Below are 18,611 nucleotides of genomic sequence, written 5' to 3' on the forward strand. Positions count from 1 at the left end.
AAGGTGATGCTGACTGGGGGCCTCCCCTGCCTTTGAACACTGTCAAAGCCAACAGGGTCAAGAATATCTAGTGTTGCGGTACCACCAAGGATCTGCAAATTTGCTAGCGACAAATGGTGCCCACCCTGGACTGCAGCAAAAGAGGAAAACCAGGCACTCTGTGCCAAGATCCAACCACTGAAGCAGGAAAAGACAGACCTGCAGGATCGAATGGAGAAAGAGAGGGACAAGATAGCTGAGGTGCACGAAGAACCAAAAACAGAGCTAGAGATCCATAAGCCACCCATACAGAGGTTGGTTTCTGCAGAAAGTGATTTATAATCTGCAATGGCCTAAGTGAAGCAGGTGCCCAATGACAAAAAATGGAGCAAGAAGCTCTCACCTGCCACCTGCAGGCTACAGAGTGGCAAATGGCGGAGGTGGAGATGGCCGCTTCTGCAGTCACTGCTGTACAGAAGGAGATTGAAATGTTCTTCGAACAGCTGAATGATGTGACACGTCAGCTCAAGGAAAAGACCAGAAGCATCAATGACCTGGAGCAAGTGAACACAGTGTTGCAGGAGAATCTGGAAGCACTCTGGGCACAGAAGAGTAACCGGAAGAAAAGGATCTGCAAGTTCCAACAAGTGCTGGTGGGGCAGGTGGTACTGAAGAGACTACTGGACAACCTGAGCTGTATGGTGACCTCAGAAAATCTGGAGAGAGACACCTTCACAGAGGATCTGTGCATTGAGAGTTCCTCATGGAAGGAGGAGGCTCAGTGGCTGACTTACCAGTTGAACCAACTGACAGAGGAGAAGGAGCAAAGGGAGAGGCAGGTGCTGGACCTAGAGAATGAGCTAGGGGAACTGAGAAGGAAGCTGATAGAGCCACACAGTCTGAGCAGCAGTTGCAGGCCTAGGCCTACCACATGCAGATGGAGTTGAAATACCTGGAGGAACAAGGTCACATCCAGGTCACAGAAAACCAAAGGCTCTGTCTCTAGAACGCGGAGCCGTGGAAACAACTACAGAGACTGGAGGAGAAGGCCACGTTTCAGCAGGAGATCCCTGAGACCCCCCATGATGCACATGTGTGTGTGACCCATAGCCAGAGGAATAGCTGGCCCTGCTGTGGGATGCTCTCCACAGGGTGAGTGGTGGAAAGGAGGAGCTCACCAGCATCCTGGACTCATAGCAGCAGGTGAAGGAACATCTGTGGGAACAGCAAGATCACTTAGAGGAGAAGATAGAGGAATGGAAAGAGGTGTCCGAGAGAGAGAGAGAGAGAGAGAGAGAGAGAGAGAGAGAGAGAGAGAGAGAGAGAGAGAGAGAGAGAGAGAGAGAGAGAGAGAGAGAGAGAGAGAGAGAGATGTGGCTTGGGAGCTGCAGGAGCTGCAGGAGCAGTCCCTGGCCCAGCTGCAGGAGGGAGCTCAGAGCCACATGTCAGAAGCACATTGCCTCCAATTAGCGGCTAAACTCTGAGAAGGAAGCCATGCAGCAGCACCTGCAGAAGCAGACCCAGCTGCTGGAGCAGCTGAAGCAAGTGAAAGACCCAACCAACTGGGGGGACCAGGTGGTGCCCCCAAAGTGGCAGGACACGTTTAAGTGCCTGGAAGCCACCAGAGCACAGGAGAAGTGCCTGCAGGCCCAGTTGAGCTTCCTGGCTTTCCCTGGGTAAGTGAAAGGCATGAGCCCTGGAGAAGCAAAAGGTGAAGAGGTAACTCCACCAGACGTGACCAAGCAGATGCTGGAGACGTCCCCAAGACTGAGAGGGATGTGGCTCTGCGAGCGCTCTCAGAGGCTGAGATCCACAGGGGGAAACTCCTGCTGCAGGAGCGGTGGCCCTGCCACAGGTGCCGGACAGCAGCACAGTGCCAGACAGAGCTGGAGCCACAGGCCCCCCGCTCCATGAGCTACCACAGCAGGCATAGGGATAGGAAGTGGGACACGTGGGCATCCAAGAAGAAAATCTGCTTTGTCCATGACCTGCATGATGAGGTGGACTTCCATAGTCCAGCAGATAAGCTCCACCATCGATACAACAAGATGTTGGCACACATCCGCACTGTCGAGGAGTCCCTCATGGGGTGTAAAGAGCAGACATTCATCCGGGATGAGCTGTGTTTGGAGAAAGCCGAGCGTATGTGCTGGCTCTCTCAGGAGAAGATGGAGAAGAGAGAGCTGCAGGAGCTGCTGTCGCTCCTCGCAGGGGAAGGCACGGACAGCAGGCTCCAACCCCCTGCCACCACCACTGATACAAATGCCTCAGGCTCTGAGGTGGACGAAATGAGGGAGGAGCAGAAAGGTTTTGAAGAATTGCAACTTTAAGACACCTTGGAAACTGCCAGAGAAGAGGTCAGAGTTCCAGACCCCGTAGATAACTCCCCCAAGGAGCACGTCCTGCAGCAGATGCCCCACATCCAGAGTGGCCTGCAGCTCACAGGTTCGGGCAAGGAGTGCTCCCTCCCTTTCTTCTGTAGGCTGATCTGGATGATGACTCTCTATATGACATACTGACTTTCAAAAGCCTTGGCAGCCAGCAGAAGTAGGTGGCCAGGTGGTCTTCTCTCAGGCCTCCATCTGCCACAAGATGGTATGGATAAACTCTGGGTCAGGTAGGGCAGAGGCTGCTGGGATGCAGCCCATATTCAAGGGACCTCTAATGGCCCATTGGTGGCCAGGGAAGAGACCCATGTTATGCTTATCACAAACAATTAATTGTTTTCAAAGGGAAGAAAAACCTCCAACAAAGATTCGTTCTTCCAGTCCTGGGCGTTGAACTCAGGGCCTGGCCACTGTCCCTGTGCTCTTTTGGTCAAGGCTGCCACTCTACCAGTTGAATCCCACCTCCGCTTCCAGCATTTTCTGTATGGAATTGAACCCAGGGTGTCAGTTATGCTAGGTGACCACCTGCCACTGAGCCACATTCTCAGCTAGGATGATTCCTCCCCCCCCCAAAAAAAAAAACCCATATGGCCATTCCTCAGATAAATAGGAAGAAGGGGTTAGGATGAATATGAAGCACAAGTATGGTTCATACAGAAATGTTCCTCTACCCCTCTATGATCCACTTAGTTGAACTTTCTTTTTTCTTTTTTTCTTTTTTTCTTTTTTTGCTGGTCGTGGGGCCTGAACTCTGGGCCTGGATGCTGTTCCTCAGCTCTTCAGCTCAAGGTTAACGTCCTACCACTTGAGCCACAGCACCACTTCTGGCTTTTTCTGCTTATGTGGTGCTGAGGAATCGAACCCAGGGCTTCGTGCATGCAAGGCAAGCACTCTACCACTGAGACATATGAAGCACAAGTATGGTTTGCACAGAAATACTCCTTTGCCCCCTCTATGATCCACTTAGTTGAACTTTCTATTCTAACATTTAGGGATGAGAGAGAGAAAAGTGAGTCCTGAGAGAGGAGTACCACGAACAGTGGCCCCATGAGCCCCACAGCCTACTTCACACAAGGGGTCCTCTAGATTCCAATCTTACCTGACTCAATGTGAAGTCTACACTATCTCTCCACCACTTCAAGGCTCAGGATGAAATAAAGGTCAGCCCTGACTTCAGCCCACACACAGGGTAGAAGCTCCTAATCCCAACTGATTTCCACCTCTGACTGTCCTGAGGTAGGCTGGACCCACCAATCACCACAATGTTGGCAGTGATGACCTCATGGATGGATTCCAGGAAGAAGGTCTATGGCAAAGAGCAGAAGCAGCAAGGTGAGAAGGGTGGAACGAGGCAGGGTGATTGCTCTGGGATCTTCCTCCTTGGAGCCCTCCCATCAAGCCAGAGCCATGCTGACCCAAAGCATGGCCAAGGCCAGGGTGTGAGACAAGATGGAGAAGCACAGGACTAAAGAAGATACATCTTTGTCTTGGAGCACTTGAAAATTCCAGTTATATTTGACACATACCAATCCCAAAGTTAACATGCAATGCCTCTCCTTTTTGTTGTTGTCCATGAGCACTGTCCCTGAGCTCTTTTTGTCAAGGCTGGCACTCTACCACTTGATCCACAGGGACACTTCTTGTTTTATGATGATTCATCGAGGATAAGAGTCGCACACACTTTCATGCTCAAGCTGGCTTGGCACCATGATCCTCCATATCTTAGCTTCCTGACTATCTAGGATGGCAGGTATGAGCCACCAGTGCCCAGCATGTGAGGCCTTTGGAAGGAATCTTGGAGAGCCTGTAAAAGGAGCCCCAAAGGGCCTGGATAGACAATGACCCAATCAAGGAGCTGGGATGGGGGAAGGCTGACCTTCTAGCCATTCTGTTCCCCAAAATTAAAGATGCCAGGTGGTGGTGTATGCATCAAACACCTAGGTCAACAGCCATCAGGCTTAGTGGGGAATAGGTAGAAAATACCCTAAGAATGCAGTGTAGAAATCTCTCGTTTTGCATGCATGTGGTGTGTGTGTGTGTGTGTGTGTGTGTGTGTGTGTGTGTGTGTGTGTGTGTGTGTGTGTGTGTGTGTGTGTGAACTCAGGGCCTAGGCTCCATCCCTGAGTTTTCTTGCTCAAGGCTAATGTTCTGCGACTTGAGCCATAGCCCTACTTGCCTTTTGATGGTTAATTGTAAGAGTCTCAAGGACTTTCCTGTCCAGGGTGGCTTGGAAGCATGATGGGGGCCCCAGGGAAGCAAGAGTAAACACAACTCACAGGTACAATCCTATGGTGGGCAACCCCTGCCCCCTAGCAGCCAGATGCGGGATATGCATCCCCATGCTATTGTCCTCTAGAGTTCAATTTTGGGAAGTGACCAGGTCCAAGCTGAATTTTGTTCATCCTGAGTGCTAATGTCAGAGCAGGTCTGTAATCACTAGGCCAAGAGAGCTCCAGGAGGCCCAGCACCCAGGGGCACAAAGAAAGGACAGGTCAGTTCCAGACCGAGCTAAGAGCCTTTGCCCACAGACACCCCAACTTGGCGTTCCCTTCCTAATCACCATAAGACCTGTCAAAGAACAACCCCCCAAAACATTCTAGCATTGAACCAAAGAGCTCAGGGAAAGGGACCCCAAGCTTTGAGTTCAAGACCCCCGTTGACTCTCCCCCATAAAACACAGGTTGGCTAAAGTAAAATAGTAGGATTTGTGAAGTGTTTCTGAAGAATGGTGATATTGAAGAAAGCACCCTAATTCTAATGACAGCTGACCTTGTGACATACAGCTATGTGTTGAGTCGTTCACAGGGTGCTGTTTGCTGGGGCTTTTCCACATTGGAGTTTTGTGCTGAGTCCTCAAAAAGTGCTGTTTGCTGGGTCATCCCAAAGGGTGCTATGTGCTGAGTACATTACATAACATACTGTATGCTGAGTCCTTCAAAAGGTGTGGTGTGCTAATTCATCCCAAAGGCTGCTGCTATGTGCTGAGCCTTTGAGAAAAGAGGGATGAGGTGAATATTTCAAGTGCTGTGTGCCGAGTCTTTTACACAGGGTGTTCTCTACTGTCCTTCAAATGGTGCTGTGTGGTGAATCCTTTGACAGTGTTGTATGTGCTGAGTCCTTCCACAGGATGGTATGTGCTGAGTCCTTCAAAATTGTGCTATGTGCTGAGTCATTCGAAGGGTGCTGTGCACTGTTTTACACAGGGTGATACATACTCAGCCCTTCAAAGGGGGCTGTGGGTGCTCTTAACTCAGGGTCCTATTTACTGAGTCCCTGGCAAAGAGTGCTACATGCTGAGTTTTTCAAAGCATGCCACGTGCTGAGTCCTTTATACTGCGAGCTATGGATGCCCTCCTTCAAAGGGTGTTGTGTGCTGAGTACTCTATACAAGGTACTATATGCTGAGTCCTTCAAAGGGAGCTGTGTGCTGAATCTTTTACACAGGGTGCTTTATGCTGTTTTTTTGAAGTGTGCTGTGTGCTGAGTCATCTCAAAGGGTGCTATGTTCTGAGTCCTTGAGAGGTTGTTATCCCCAACAATCACAAACACACACACACACACACACACACACACACACACACACACACACACACGAGGGTAACTGTGTACCTGCTTGGTGTGTGGAGTCTCCTCCAGCAATGGGGCTAGGGGAGAATCAATCCCCTGGGAAGGGACTGGGGTTTGGGGGGGAGTACTGAGCTGAGGTGAGGCTGCATTTGCCATGGCCTGGTAGCCTTAGGGCCCAATCAGGGCTGGGCTTGCAGCCAAGAGTGGGGGGAGGGGCTTAGCAGAAGAGGGGACATGGCCAAGGAAAGGAGGGGGCAAGGCCCAGGACTCACTGAGATGGAAGCAGTGGCCAGGGTCATGGGGGCAGGCACTGGGGGAGGGGGCAGGTGTGATGTGGCCCAGGAGAGGAGTGGGGTCAGAGAGAGCGCAGAGAAAAGAACAAGCACATGCACAAGGGCAAGCAGTTTCATCATCTGGTGGCCTCCCGGAATATTGCACAGGTCCTGGTGGGGAGCACAGAGGACATAGAGCTGCCGTAGCAGGCACACTGCCACGGGCAGCCACGAGGAGATGCAGTGGCCATGGCGGCCCTGAGTCTGAGGTCCCAGCGTAGGGAGCACAGAGGCGATGGTGGAAGCTGAGGCAGGGGCAGCTTTGGAAGAGGAGGAGGAACAGAGACCTCGTGCACCCCTCTATGTTTCCGCAGAAACACCTGCCCGACCGCCAGCAGCATGGCATTTCAAACAGCGCTTTCAGCTTGGACCTGCGTTGTCTCTCACAGTCGCCCAACAGGGATGGGGCACCCCTGGCAGGTTTTCAGCCCTGACCTGGTCCCAGCCCTCAGTCCTTGGACTCCAGGCCCTCATTCACACAGAGCCACTGCCTACAGCTTCTCCCATAAGCACAGGTAAGTGGCTGCCAAGGGCCCACAACCTGTGAACCCTCCCACTCCCCTTCTTCCCCCCTGATGTGGACCCATGCCTCCTGCCTCCCCTCTCCAGTCTTCCCTCGCCTGCACCGTGCCCCACAGTCCACCATGTCCTTGCCACAAATGTGCCCCAGGGGTGGAGGGTGAGAGTGGATGTTGACCCGGGGATCCCACCCCCATCCCTAGTGGCCAGTGTCCAAGGAAACGGGAAGATGCAGGAAAGAGTGAGAAGCCGGAGTCACAGAGCCCCTGGCCTGGAGCAGTTGGAGCCACACAGCTGTATATCTGCACCCTTCTTCTCCCTGGTGGGAACCTGGTGGCTTTAGTCAGAGGTGGGGAGCAGCACCTCACCTGCCTTCTTGGGTCTCTTCCTTTTTGCTGGGGGTGGTTGGTGTTCGATGCAGAAGATAAGCCCTCCTTTCTGTGTGAGCCCTTGGCTTTTGTGCTCGGTCACCTTTTTACCTGAGGAGGGTCCCAGAAGAGCCCACTAGGGAGGTGAGGGCACTGGGGGTCAGATAGAAGGTGAATGTCTGGGAGAAACACACCCTTTCTGACACACATACACTTGGCCTGTCCACCCCCCTCCCTATCCCAGCTGTCAACAGTCCTCACAGGGTGATCACATTTCCGAGCTCTGCCAGCATCTGCTTGTGCTCCAGATTCATCTGGTCTCCTAGTCCTCCCAAGAATCCACCAAGTCACCCAGACTCATCTAGGCAGGAAGTAGGGAGTCCATCCGTGTATGGAGTCTGTATGATCCCATCCATTTCCCCAACACTGCCCCCATCCCAGGTCAGACTCACCTCTGGGGCACTATGACCTCCTGCTGGTTTTCAGTCCTGGCTCAGAGGAGCCACCTATCTCGGGACAACTTCACCCAGCATCCTCACCTGGGGTTTTGGTGAATGGGGAGTCAAGGCTGGTTGTTACCAAGGGAAAGGGTCTGGCCCTGGAGAAAGGGAGAGGCAGGGTGGTTCAGCATTATTAGAGAGGTGCTTCCTTGGGTCGAGCCCCTGGTTCTGCCAAGGGAACCCCTGTGCTCCAGCTTGCACCTTGTCCCAGAGGAGGAACCAACAATCTCAGGAGAGGCACTGCTCTGAGTCTGTTTGTGTGTGTGTGTGTGTGTGTGTGTGTGTGTGTGTGTGTGTGTGTGTGTGTGTGTGTGTGTGTGTGTGTGCATGAGAGAGTGAGAGAGAGAGAGAGAGAGAGAGAGAGAGAGAGAGAGAGAGAGAGAGAGAGAGAGAGAGAGAGAGAGAGAGAGAGAGATCATCTTTCCCTTATACAAGTTGATGGTGCTCAGGCGAGTGATCATTTGGCAAATTGCATGTAGTGCATGGATTAGTCTTCTGTCACAGTCTGGATGTGTGTGTGTGTTGGGAGAGCAGGGAGATGAGAAAAATGAAAATATATTTAAGTCACCATGTCTAAAAAGAGCAAAAACATTTTATTTGTGTGTATGTGTGTGAGTGTGTTTGTTGTTCTTTTTTCATCAATGCCAAGTATGAGTCTAGCCATAATTTTTGTTTTCTCCTGCACCGTCTCATGGCTCCTTTGGAGGAAGGTTTCAGTAGATGTTTCTTTCCACCTATCTCTTCCCTCTGTCCTGTATCCCACAGTAGCTGCTGGGCCTGCATGGGTCTCCTCTAGGAGGCCTATGTGAACCGCAGACCAGAGTGGACAACTGTGCTTCTGTCTTCAGCCTGAAGGCTTGTAAGACAAGTGTGACCACAGCCGCACTCTTCCAGCCAGATAGTCTGCTCTCGTGTGTATAGTTGGAGCATATTCAAGGATTGAGAATGTGTCTACAAAACGTAATAAGGAAATGAGATGTGGGGGAGTAGGACAGGGAATGTGAAGCTAGGAGGGTCTGGGGAGTGGTGAACGTCGTTACATAATAGATGGTTCACCACGACCGAGGGTGAGGGGGCAAACTTACCCAGGGCATTGACGGTGTCCATGGGCATCTGGGAAGGGTTCTCCAGGCCCTCACTTGTGGTGTGTTCCCTCCCAGGGGAGTGCACCGGTGGGCAGTCTTCCCCAGAGTCCTGCAGACTCCAATCTGTGTTTCTCCTAGGCTGTTTCCAGCTGGGCAGTGGTAGGCAAGTATGTTTCCCCTCCTGGAGCCTACTCGGTATCAGGCCGAGGCAGTAAGCCAAGGCTCTCTGGATGCAAGTTTCTGTAACCTACTGTAGGCTGTCTGAAAGGAAAAGGGGACCGCTGACTTTGGAACCCTTTAAGTTTGACTGGGACAACTGAAATGCCACCTTTTCCAGGGTTTTTTCTTGAAGCTGGCAATTTCCACTAACACCTGGGATTATGGGTCAAATTAGAGAGACCACATCAGCCACCAAACAATGACGTTCAAAGCAGCACAGGCAGAGTTCCCCAGCCATATGGTCTCTTGTTATGAACATCGTGCCTTGACTGCTTTTATGCGGCAGCTGTTGATTCTCCTCTGGCTCTCTCTAGGGTGACCATCACAGTCGAGGATGTCGTGGGGAGCAGAGATTGTGACCTCGCCATCCCTAGCCTGCCAGCTGTGAAGAGAGATGATTCCCAGCACCGGCACTGGACTCTGGGAGATTCAGAAACCTGGGACGCCTGGAGGATCCTTTCTCTGCAACATGAAACTTGGGGGCTAGATGTGGTAGAACATACTGGCTGGCACTGGGGCGTGGAGAGGAGGCCCCTTGAGCCAGGCCTTCAGCTCATGGCAACCTTGTTCACTTGAGTAGGGAATTGGTTGCCACAGAGCTGATCAGCCATTGGCCAGAGATCTTTGAGAAGATAGGCATCCGAGAGGCCACAGAATCCAGTGAGTACATCCTAGCTCACATCCTTGAAGCCAAAACAGTTAAGTGCGGTGGCACCAGGAGGGCAGGATGAGGGAAGAAGGAGAATTGGGAGAGGTACATCAAGTTTTGCCCCCCCCCCAGGATGCTTACCTGTATGGTATGTGAGTTCTCTGTAGTATTGTAATATGCAGATGCTCATTCATTTATACAACAACGTGTTACAGTGTGCCAGGGTCCAGTGTGTGGGGAGGTCATATAAGATGAAAGGTTCCAGTGCTGGTTCCACAGCACATGAAGAAACCTTGGTTTGAGCTGAATGCTGGAGCATCACGCTTTTCATCCTAGCTACTTAGGAGGCTGAGTTAGGAGGATAGAGGCTTAAGGCCAGAGCAGGAAAGCCTTTAAGACTCTTATCTCCAACTAACTACCAAAAACAAAACGCCAAATGGCCAGGTTCAATAGTGGGGCTACTGTGTGGTCCAAGGACCACCTTTAAGTCACTGAACAGGATTCACTCCCTTTTCTACCAGGTGAAACACACCTGTAAAATTTGCTGACACTCATCCCAGATGTGCTTGTGTATGAAAATTACTGTCTCTAATGAGGTAATGAGCTCCTGGATTCATTTTTTCTGAAAAGGATGTATTTTTCTGTTTCCAGTTAAACAGGTCACTAGTTGTAAAGGGAAAATATATTAGAAAGGGGGCCTGCCCACCATCTCCTCCATGTTCCTGTCTCATGGGTAATAAGGGTAACATACCACGTTGTACCACCTCAGGCTGGTACAAGTAACCACTTTTGGTATCGGAGGATTTTAGATTAGAGGTGCTGATGGCAAAGAATAGGAGAGAGAGTACATCAGTGCATCTTCCTCTGAAGGATTCTGTAACCATGGGGGAGGATATTTTTTGGATATGACAACTTTAAGCCTATTCTCCCATCATGAGAAAAGGTGTAAACAGAGGTGCATACAGGACACAGAACTATCAGCATACACACACAGACCAATAGCCACAGACACTTAACCCACATGTCCCACACCACTCAACTTTGACCTCTACATAGATCCTAGATGACAGAGAGAACATCCCAGATTGCCTCTTGAGGATGCTGCAGATGACTTCTGGAGGATGTCACATATATCCTCCCTCGGAGGCCCTAGATGACCTCTCATGGAGATTCCAAACGGCTTCTGAAGGAAGTGTCAGTTGACCTCCAAAGGAGGCCCCACATGTCCTCTCAATGAGGCTGAGATTACCTCTTGATTAGCTCCCAGATGGTCACTCAAGGAGACCACATATGAACTCCGAGAAGGTTCCAGATAACCCTCTTGAGAAAGTGACATATGACTTCCAGAGAAGGTCCTATATAGCTTCTCATGGAAGTTCCAGATGATGTCTGAAGACAGTCAGGTTTTTCATCAATGTAACCCGAGATGACCTCCCAAAGAAATTCCACATGACCTTAGGACGTCATTCTAACTTTCCTCTTAAGGAATCCCCAATGACTACTTTTGAAAAGGTCATAGATGGCCTCCTGAAGAAGCGCCAGATGACCTCTGGAGAAAGTCCAAGATGGTTACTGGAGAAGGCCCAAGATGACCTCCAGGGTAGGTCTCAGATAGCTTCGCAAGGAAGTTGCAGATGCACTCTCGATGAAGTTCCAGATGTCTTCCCAAGGAATCCCCACATGACCTCTCAAGGAGTTCCCAGATGGCTTCCCAAGAAAGCCACAAATGACCACTAGAGGGGGTCCCACAAACAGACGGGCAAGCTTGCCCAGACGCACCCCTAGAGGTACCTATATGACGTTGGTCCTCTGGAGACAAACACTCGAGGCCCTGAAGGCTGACACTCTCACCTATGGGGATTTTCCCATGGGGCCAAGGCTTGATGCCATCCAAACGGATTAATCTCCATGGGATCTCCAAAAATTCGGACCTCTATTGTTCAAGAGAATCCATTGAGACTCATTTAATAAAATAAATGTTCTCCAAACCACCAACCCCCAAAATTATGATATCCAAAGCTCCAAAAATCAAAGGCCTAGCCTTTTTTCCCCTTCCTTTTGTCTCTCCTTTGCTACAGACCTATACTTCCTTTGAAGTCTTTCCCTTTTTCCCTTCTACCAGTTCCTTCTTCTCTTCAGGCCTCTCTACTCTCCACATGCCTGAACTGCTTTGCCTGGGTCGTCATTTGCCATCCTTTACCTCCTGCTCTCCCTCAACTTCCTCTCCTCCCAGGTTTTTCCCCTTCTCCTATCACACCACTTCCTTCTTTCCAGGACTTTTCAATTTTTATCTCCCCTTCCATTACTTTGAACAAACGGCATATATAAAGTCTGTTCCCCTTCGCCAATCCAATTGTTAACAGTTTTCTACTGTCACATCCCAAACTCCCAACAGCCCAATCACTTCTTAACAACTCAAGACTTAGTTGGATGAGCCCTTCCCATACAATGCCCTGTCCTCTCCAGCTGGCTACAAGATGGGGGCATGCTGATTATCGGACCCTATAGATTATTGGGGCCCTGCTGATTATTAGAGTATCCTCCTTGTGAACTTGAAGCAATTGAAATTGGAAATATGATTGTGATATTACAAACTCATTGTGACATCACAAACACATTTTGACATCATCATTAGAACGACATCACAAACCCATTGTGACAATATCGTCATTGTGACATCATGATTCCATTGTGACATCTCAAATCTATTATGACCTCTTCGCTCCTTTGAAAAATCACGTCCTTTTCAACATTACAGTCTCTTTGTGTACCCATATTCTTGTCGTTAACTAATGACAATTGACATCAGACATGCCATTATAACATCAAAAAGTGTTTGTGACATCTTCAACAGTGTGACATCACATTTTCATTATGAGAGCATCAGCTCATTGTGACATCACCAAACTCAATGACATAATCGCATCATGACAATAATTGTCATTGTGACATCATAGACACATTATGAATGCCTATTAGGTGATTTCATTGTATTTCAAATATGGCATGAGAGTTGATATCAGAAACACATTTTTGTGCCTACATAACCATTTTGACATCATAATCACATTGTGACATCACAGTGCCATCGTGTTATAACTAATACCATGTGACATCATAATCCTCTCCTATCTGCGTAACTTCTGTGACTTGCTGAAATTGTGATCTCTTAGAACTTTTTGCCCTCATAATTTGTTTCCAACCTTATGTATGACATGAGATACCAGAAATCCACGGTGACATCATAACCATTGTCACATCAAAATGACAGATGTCATGAACAGTGGGACAATGATATCACCATGGCAATGTCAACTCACTACATTGAGTCAGAATATTGTTTTGGTGTCACAAATATTTGATGATGCCACATTGGTGATGAATTCACAAAAGATTGGTGATGTCACAATGTCCTGGCCATGTCACAATGACATGATGGTTCTCAATTTTCTTTAATGTACAATGAGTGCATGAGTTCACAAAGGGCCTGGGGTTTCTCCAAAAATATGTGTTGTCACATATTGAAACCCTAAAAGATTTGTGATGTCAGAAGTTGACACAATGGTTATGACATCTGGCAGTGTGATGTCACCATGGTCATGATGTCACTGGGAATTTGTGATATCAAATGTCATATGTGAAATCTAATGAGGTTGCCAACAGATTAAGAGGAAGAAAAGGTATGTCACATAAGTTATGATGACAGGATAGGTTTGTAATGCCACGGTGTGTTAGTGATATCACAATGGCAATGTGATGTGCAAAGGGATTGTGATATCACAATGGTTATGAGTTCATGATTTGTTTATGATATCCACCTATATGCCGCACTTGAAGTAGAATGAAATCACAGAAAAGGCATTCATAATGTGTCAATGATATCACAATGACTATGAGAAATTATATTTTTATCAGATTTTAGTTTTGTGATTTCACAATGAGCAGATGGTATCACAACGAAAATGTGATTTCACAGTTGTGATGACCTCATAAACTTTTTCATGTTAAAATGTCATGTCTGAGGGTCTGTGAAGTTGGCTCAGTGGGAGAGCGATTGGCTTGCATGCTCGAGGCCCTGGGTTCGATTCCTCAGCACCAAATAAGCAAAAAGAAAAAAGCCAGAAGTGGCGCTGGAGCTCAAGTGGTAGAGCGCTAGCCTTGATCTGTAGAGCTGAGGGACAGCGCCCAGGCCCAGAGTTCAGGCCCCACTTCATGACCCCAAAAAATGTCATGTCTGATTCTCATTTGTCAATATTTCACAGTAGGGATTTGGGTACACAAATGCACTTAATGTCACAAAGCTCTGGATTTTTTCAAAGGTTATAAGAGGTCAGAATAGATTGGGGATGTCACAATGTGATCCTGGTGTCTAAATAGCAATGTGATGTCACAATGGGTTCATGATGTCACAGTGGTTTTGAGGTCACAGTGGGTTAGTCAGATCAGGAGTTTGTAATATCACATTTGTCCAATTTCAGTAACTATTAGTTCACCATGAGGACACTGTAATAACCAGCAGTGTCCCTATAATCCACGGGAACAGATAGTCATCATGACCTCCTGGTCTGGACCACCAGAGAGGGGGGTGCATGCCACTGGAGTGGGCAGTACATGTCGGTGAAGAGATAGGATGTTAAGCCCCAAATGGTGAGCTGCCAAGAAGTGATTGGGCATAGACATTTGGGAAGTGATGATTGAAAACTATTATGCAGGAAACATATTTTAGTGGGGGCAGGGAACAGCCTACATGTAGGGTGCATGTTCAGAGCAACAGAACGGGGAAGAAAAAGGGGAAAGGCCTGGAAGGAAAGAAGTGATGAGAGTGCTGGAGGGTAAAGACCTGGGAGGAGAGGAAATTGAGGAAGAACAGGAGGTGAAGGATGGCAACTGGCCACCTGGACAGGGCAGGAAAGGCCTGTCAAGAGTACAGCAACCTAAAGAGAAGAAGGGAATGGTGGAAGGAAAAAATGAAAAGACCTGAAAGGTAGGACAGGTCTGTAGAGAAGGAGGATGAAGAGAAAGGAAAAAGCCTTTTCCATTGAAGTGTGGAGCTTTGGAGATGATTATTTTGGGGGTTGGTTGTTTGAAGACCAGTTAACTAATGGCTGGGCTGCTCTTTGGAGGTCTGAGGGTTCATGATTGAGGCTGCAATTAGCTCTGGGCATCCAGCCCAGGTCAAGGTAGTCGCTTGTTACAAAATTTATGAAGACAAGACAGGTTTGTGATGTTACATTGCATTAATGATATCACAATATCAATATGAGGTCACAAAGGGATTGCAATGTCACAATGGTGATGTGGTCAAAATGTGTTGCTGAAATCAACCTATAAACCACATTTGAGATAGAATGAAATCACAGAATAGGCAATCACATTGTCTCTATGACCTCACAATGAAAATGTGATGTCATAATGCTATGATGTCATTGTCATTTTGGGATGTCACAATGGACTGATGGTATCCTAACAACAATGTGATCTCACCCTGTGGATGATGTCACAAAGCGTTTGTAATGGTACAATGGCATGTCGGATGTCACTTGTCCTTTGTTCACAATGAGGATATGGTTACCCAAAGGGACTGTGGTGTTACAAACACCATGAGCTTTTTCAAAGGTGCTAAGAGATCACAACAGGTTTGGGATATCACAAGGTGATCGTGATATCACTATGGCAATTTGATGTCACAATGGGTTTGTGATGTCACAGTGGTGATAAGGTCACACTTGGATAGTGATGTCACAATGAATTTGTAACATCACCATTACATATCCAATTTCATTCTACTAGAGCACAATGAAGATACAAGTTCATATAAAGAGCTAGAAGTCAGAAAGGCCATAAATTTTGTAAAATATTATGAGGACATAATAAGTTGGTGAAAATGCAATGGGACAGAGATATCCTATTGGCAATGTGATGTTACCATTACATGAGATAGTATTGCTTTGAAGTCACAAATAGTTGGTGATCCATACAGGTGATGAGGTCACATAGATTTGTGATTTCACAATGGGATGGTGATGTCACAATCTCATGCCAGATCTCTAATTGACAATGAATATATAAGTTCATAAGGGATAATGATGTACCCAAAGGCATATGTTGGCACAAGTGTAATGTGTCTTAACAGGTTTGTGATGTCACAATGTGACTCAGTGTTCATGACATCTGGCAGTGTGATGTCACAGTGGTCATGATATCACAGTGGATTTCTGATATCACATGTCATACCTGAAGTATGAGTAAAAGAATTTATGAACTTAGTGATGCCAAAGAGATCACACTGGCAGCAAGTCAAAAAAAATTATGAGAATAGGACAGTTTTGTGATGTCACAGTGGGTTAGTGATATCATAATGGCAATGTTGTGTCATCAAGGTATTGTGATGTCATAATGATTATGTGGTCACAATATTTTTCTGATGTCAACCTACCTGCCACATTTGAAATAGAATGGAATCACAGAATAAACATTCCAATGTATCTGTGACATCACAATGACCATGTGATGTCATAATGCTATGATGTCATTGTTTTATTGTGTCACAATTGGCTGATATTGTCATAATGACAATGTGATGTTACACTGGTAATGATGTCACAAAGTTTTTGAGATGTTAAAATGGCATGTATGATCTCAATTGTCATTAGCTCAAAATGATGTGGGTAGATTAATAGCCTGTGATGTCACAAAGGCCATGCTTTCTTTCAAAGCTTCTGAGGTCATATAGGTTTGCGATGTCACAATGTGATCATGGTGGCACAATGGCAATGTGATATCACAATGAGTTTGTGATGTCACCGCAGTGAGTAGGTCACAATGGGTTAGTGATGTCTCATCATGTATGTAATATAACAACTACATATACAATTTCAGTTTCTTCTAATTCACTATGAGGATACTGTAATAACCAATGGAGCCAAAATTATCTGTGGGAGCCATTAATCATTGTAAATTCTTGGCCTGGCCCACCGGAGAGTGTGGGGAATGCCTCCAAAGGTGGAGGTGTCAAGCCTCACATGGTGAGCTGTCAAGAAATGATTGAACATTGGGCAGTTTGGGTAGTGACGGTTGAAAACTGTTAGGCAGAAACCCGTTGGAGTGAGGAGGGGCACAACCTATATATAAGTTGCATTTTCAGAGCATTGGAAGGGAAGATAAAAATGAGAGCTACCCAGATGGAAGAAAGTGGTAAGACAGCAGGAAGGGAAAAACCTGAGAAGAGAGGAAGCAGAAAAGTGGTCATTAGGGCAGAGTAGTGCAGGCGTGTGGAGACTAGAGAGGACTGAAGAGAAGACGGAAGTGGTGGAAGGGAAAAACAGAAAGACCGGAAAGGAATAACAGGTCTGTAGCGAAGGAGGGAATAATGGAAAAGTTGAAAGCCTTGCCCATTGAGGTTTGGAGCTTTGGAGATCATAATTTTTTGGCTGGTGGCGGGGCTGCCCATTGGAGGTCAGAGGTTTTGTGGTCAAGGCTGCTCTTAGACCTGGTTATCCAGTCCAGGATAAGGTAATCACAGGCTCTTTCTAGTGTAAATTGGTTTATTATATTAAATGTGACTCAATGGTTTGTCTCCTTGCCTTAGAGGAAATACGTATGTGAGTTCACAGAAAGAGCTTGAAGTCTCAAATGCTATGAAGTTTCTAAGATGTGATGTGGCCATAATAGGTTTGTAAAAACACAATGGGACAGTAAAATAATAATGCCAATACCACAATATCATGTCAAATAATGATTTGATACCACAATTAGTTGTTGATACCATTCTCGTGATGAGGTCACAATAAGTTTGTGATGTCACAATAGGTTCATGATGTCAGAGTGGCATGGTATATCTCAATTGTCATTGACAATGAATATATGAGTTCAAAAAGGGACTGTAATGTCTCCAAAGGCATGTGTTGTTACAAATGTGATGCCGTTCTAACAGCTTTGTGATGTCACAATGTGACATAATGGTCATGATCTCTGGCATTATGATGTCATAAGGATTTCTGATATCATATGTCATACCAGAAATATGAGATTGAAAACAGATTATGAGCTCACAAAGACCCTATTATATGACGATGGCAGCATGTCACAAAACTTACAAGGACAGGACTGGTTGTGATGGCACAGCAGGTGAATGATATCACAATGGCAATGTGAAGTCACAAAGGATTGTGATATCACAATGGTTATATGGTCAAAATGGATTTCTGAAACAGAGTGAATTCACAGAATAGGCCTTCACACTGTTAAGTCATAACAATGTCACTGTGATTTATAATGCTATGATGCCATTATTGTTTGGTGATGTCACAATGAGCTGATGGTGTCGTAATGACAATTTGAAAGTCACTGATGATTTATGATGTTACAATGGTTTTGAGGTCACATTATGTTTCTGATATCAACATACATGTCAAATTTGAAATAGAATGAAAAAGCCGGGCACCAGTGGCTCACGCCTGTAAATCTAGCTACTCAGGAGGTTGAAATCTGAGAATTGCAGTTCAAAGCTAGCTCAGGCAGGAAAGTCTATGAGACTCTTATCTCCAATGAAAATCACTAGAAAACCAGAAGTGGCTCTGTGGCTCAAGCGAAAGGGTGCTCAACTTGAGCTGAATAACAGAGACAGCTCCCAAGCCCAGAGTTCAAGCCCCATGACAGGAAAAAAAAGATTAAAAACATGCATTCATAATGTTTTTATAACTTCACAATGGCAGTGTAATCTCATAATTCTATCTTGTCATTGTAGATTTGTGATGTCAAATGTAGTTGATGCTGCCATAATGACAATATTATGTCATACTCGTGATGTCACTAAAGGTTCGTGGTGTTACAATGGCATGTTTGATATCAATTGTCAGTTCATAATGAGAGTATAGTTACCCAAAGGGACTGTGATGTCATAAAGGCCATGTGTTTTTTTCAAAGGTGCTAAGAGGTCCTAATAGGTTTGAGATGTCACAATGTGATAGTGATGTCAAATGGCAATGAAAGCTCACAAGGGTTTTG

This window comes from Dipodomys merriami, unplaced genomic scaffold (genome assembly GCF_024711535.1).
Source record: "Dipodomys merriami isolate MVZ:Mamm:240054 unplaced genomic scaffold, mDipMer1.0.p SCAF_347, whole genome shotgun sequence".
Classification (NCBI taxonomy): Eukaryota; Metazoa; Chordata; class Mammalia; order Rodentia; family Heteromyidae; genus Dipodomys; species Dipodomys merriami.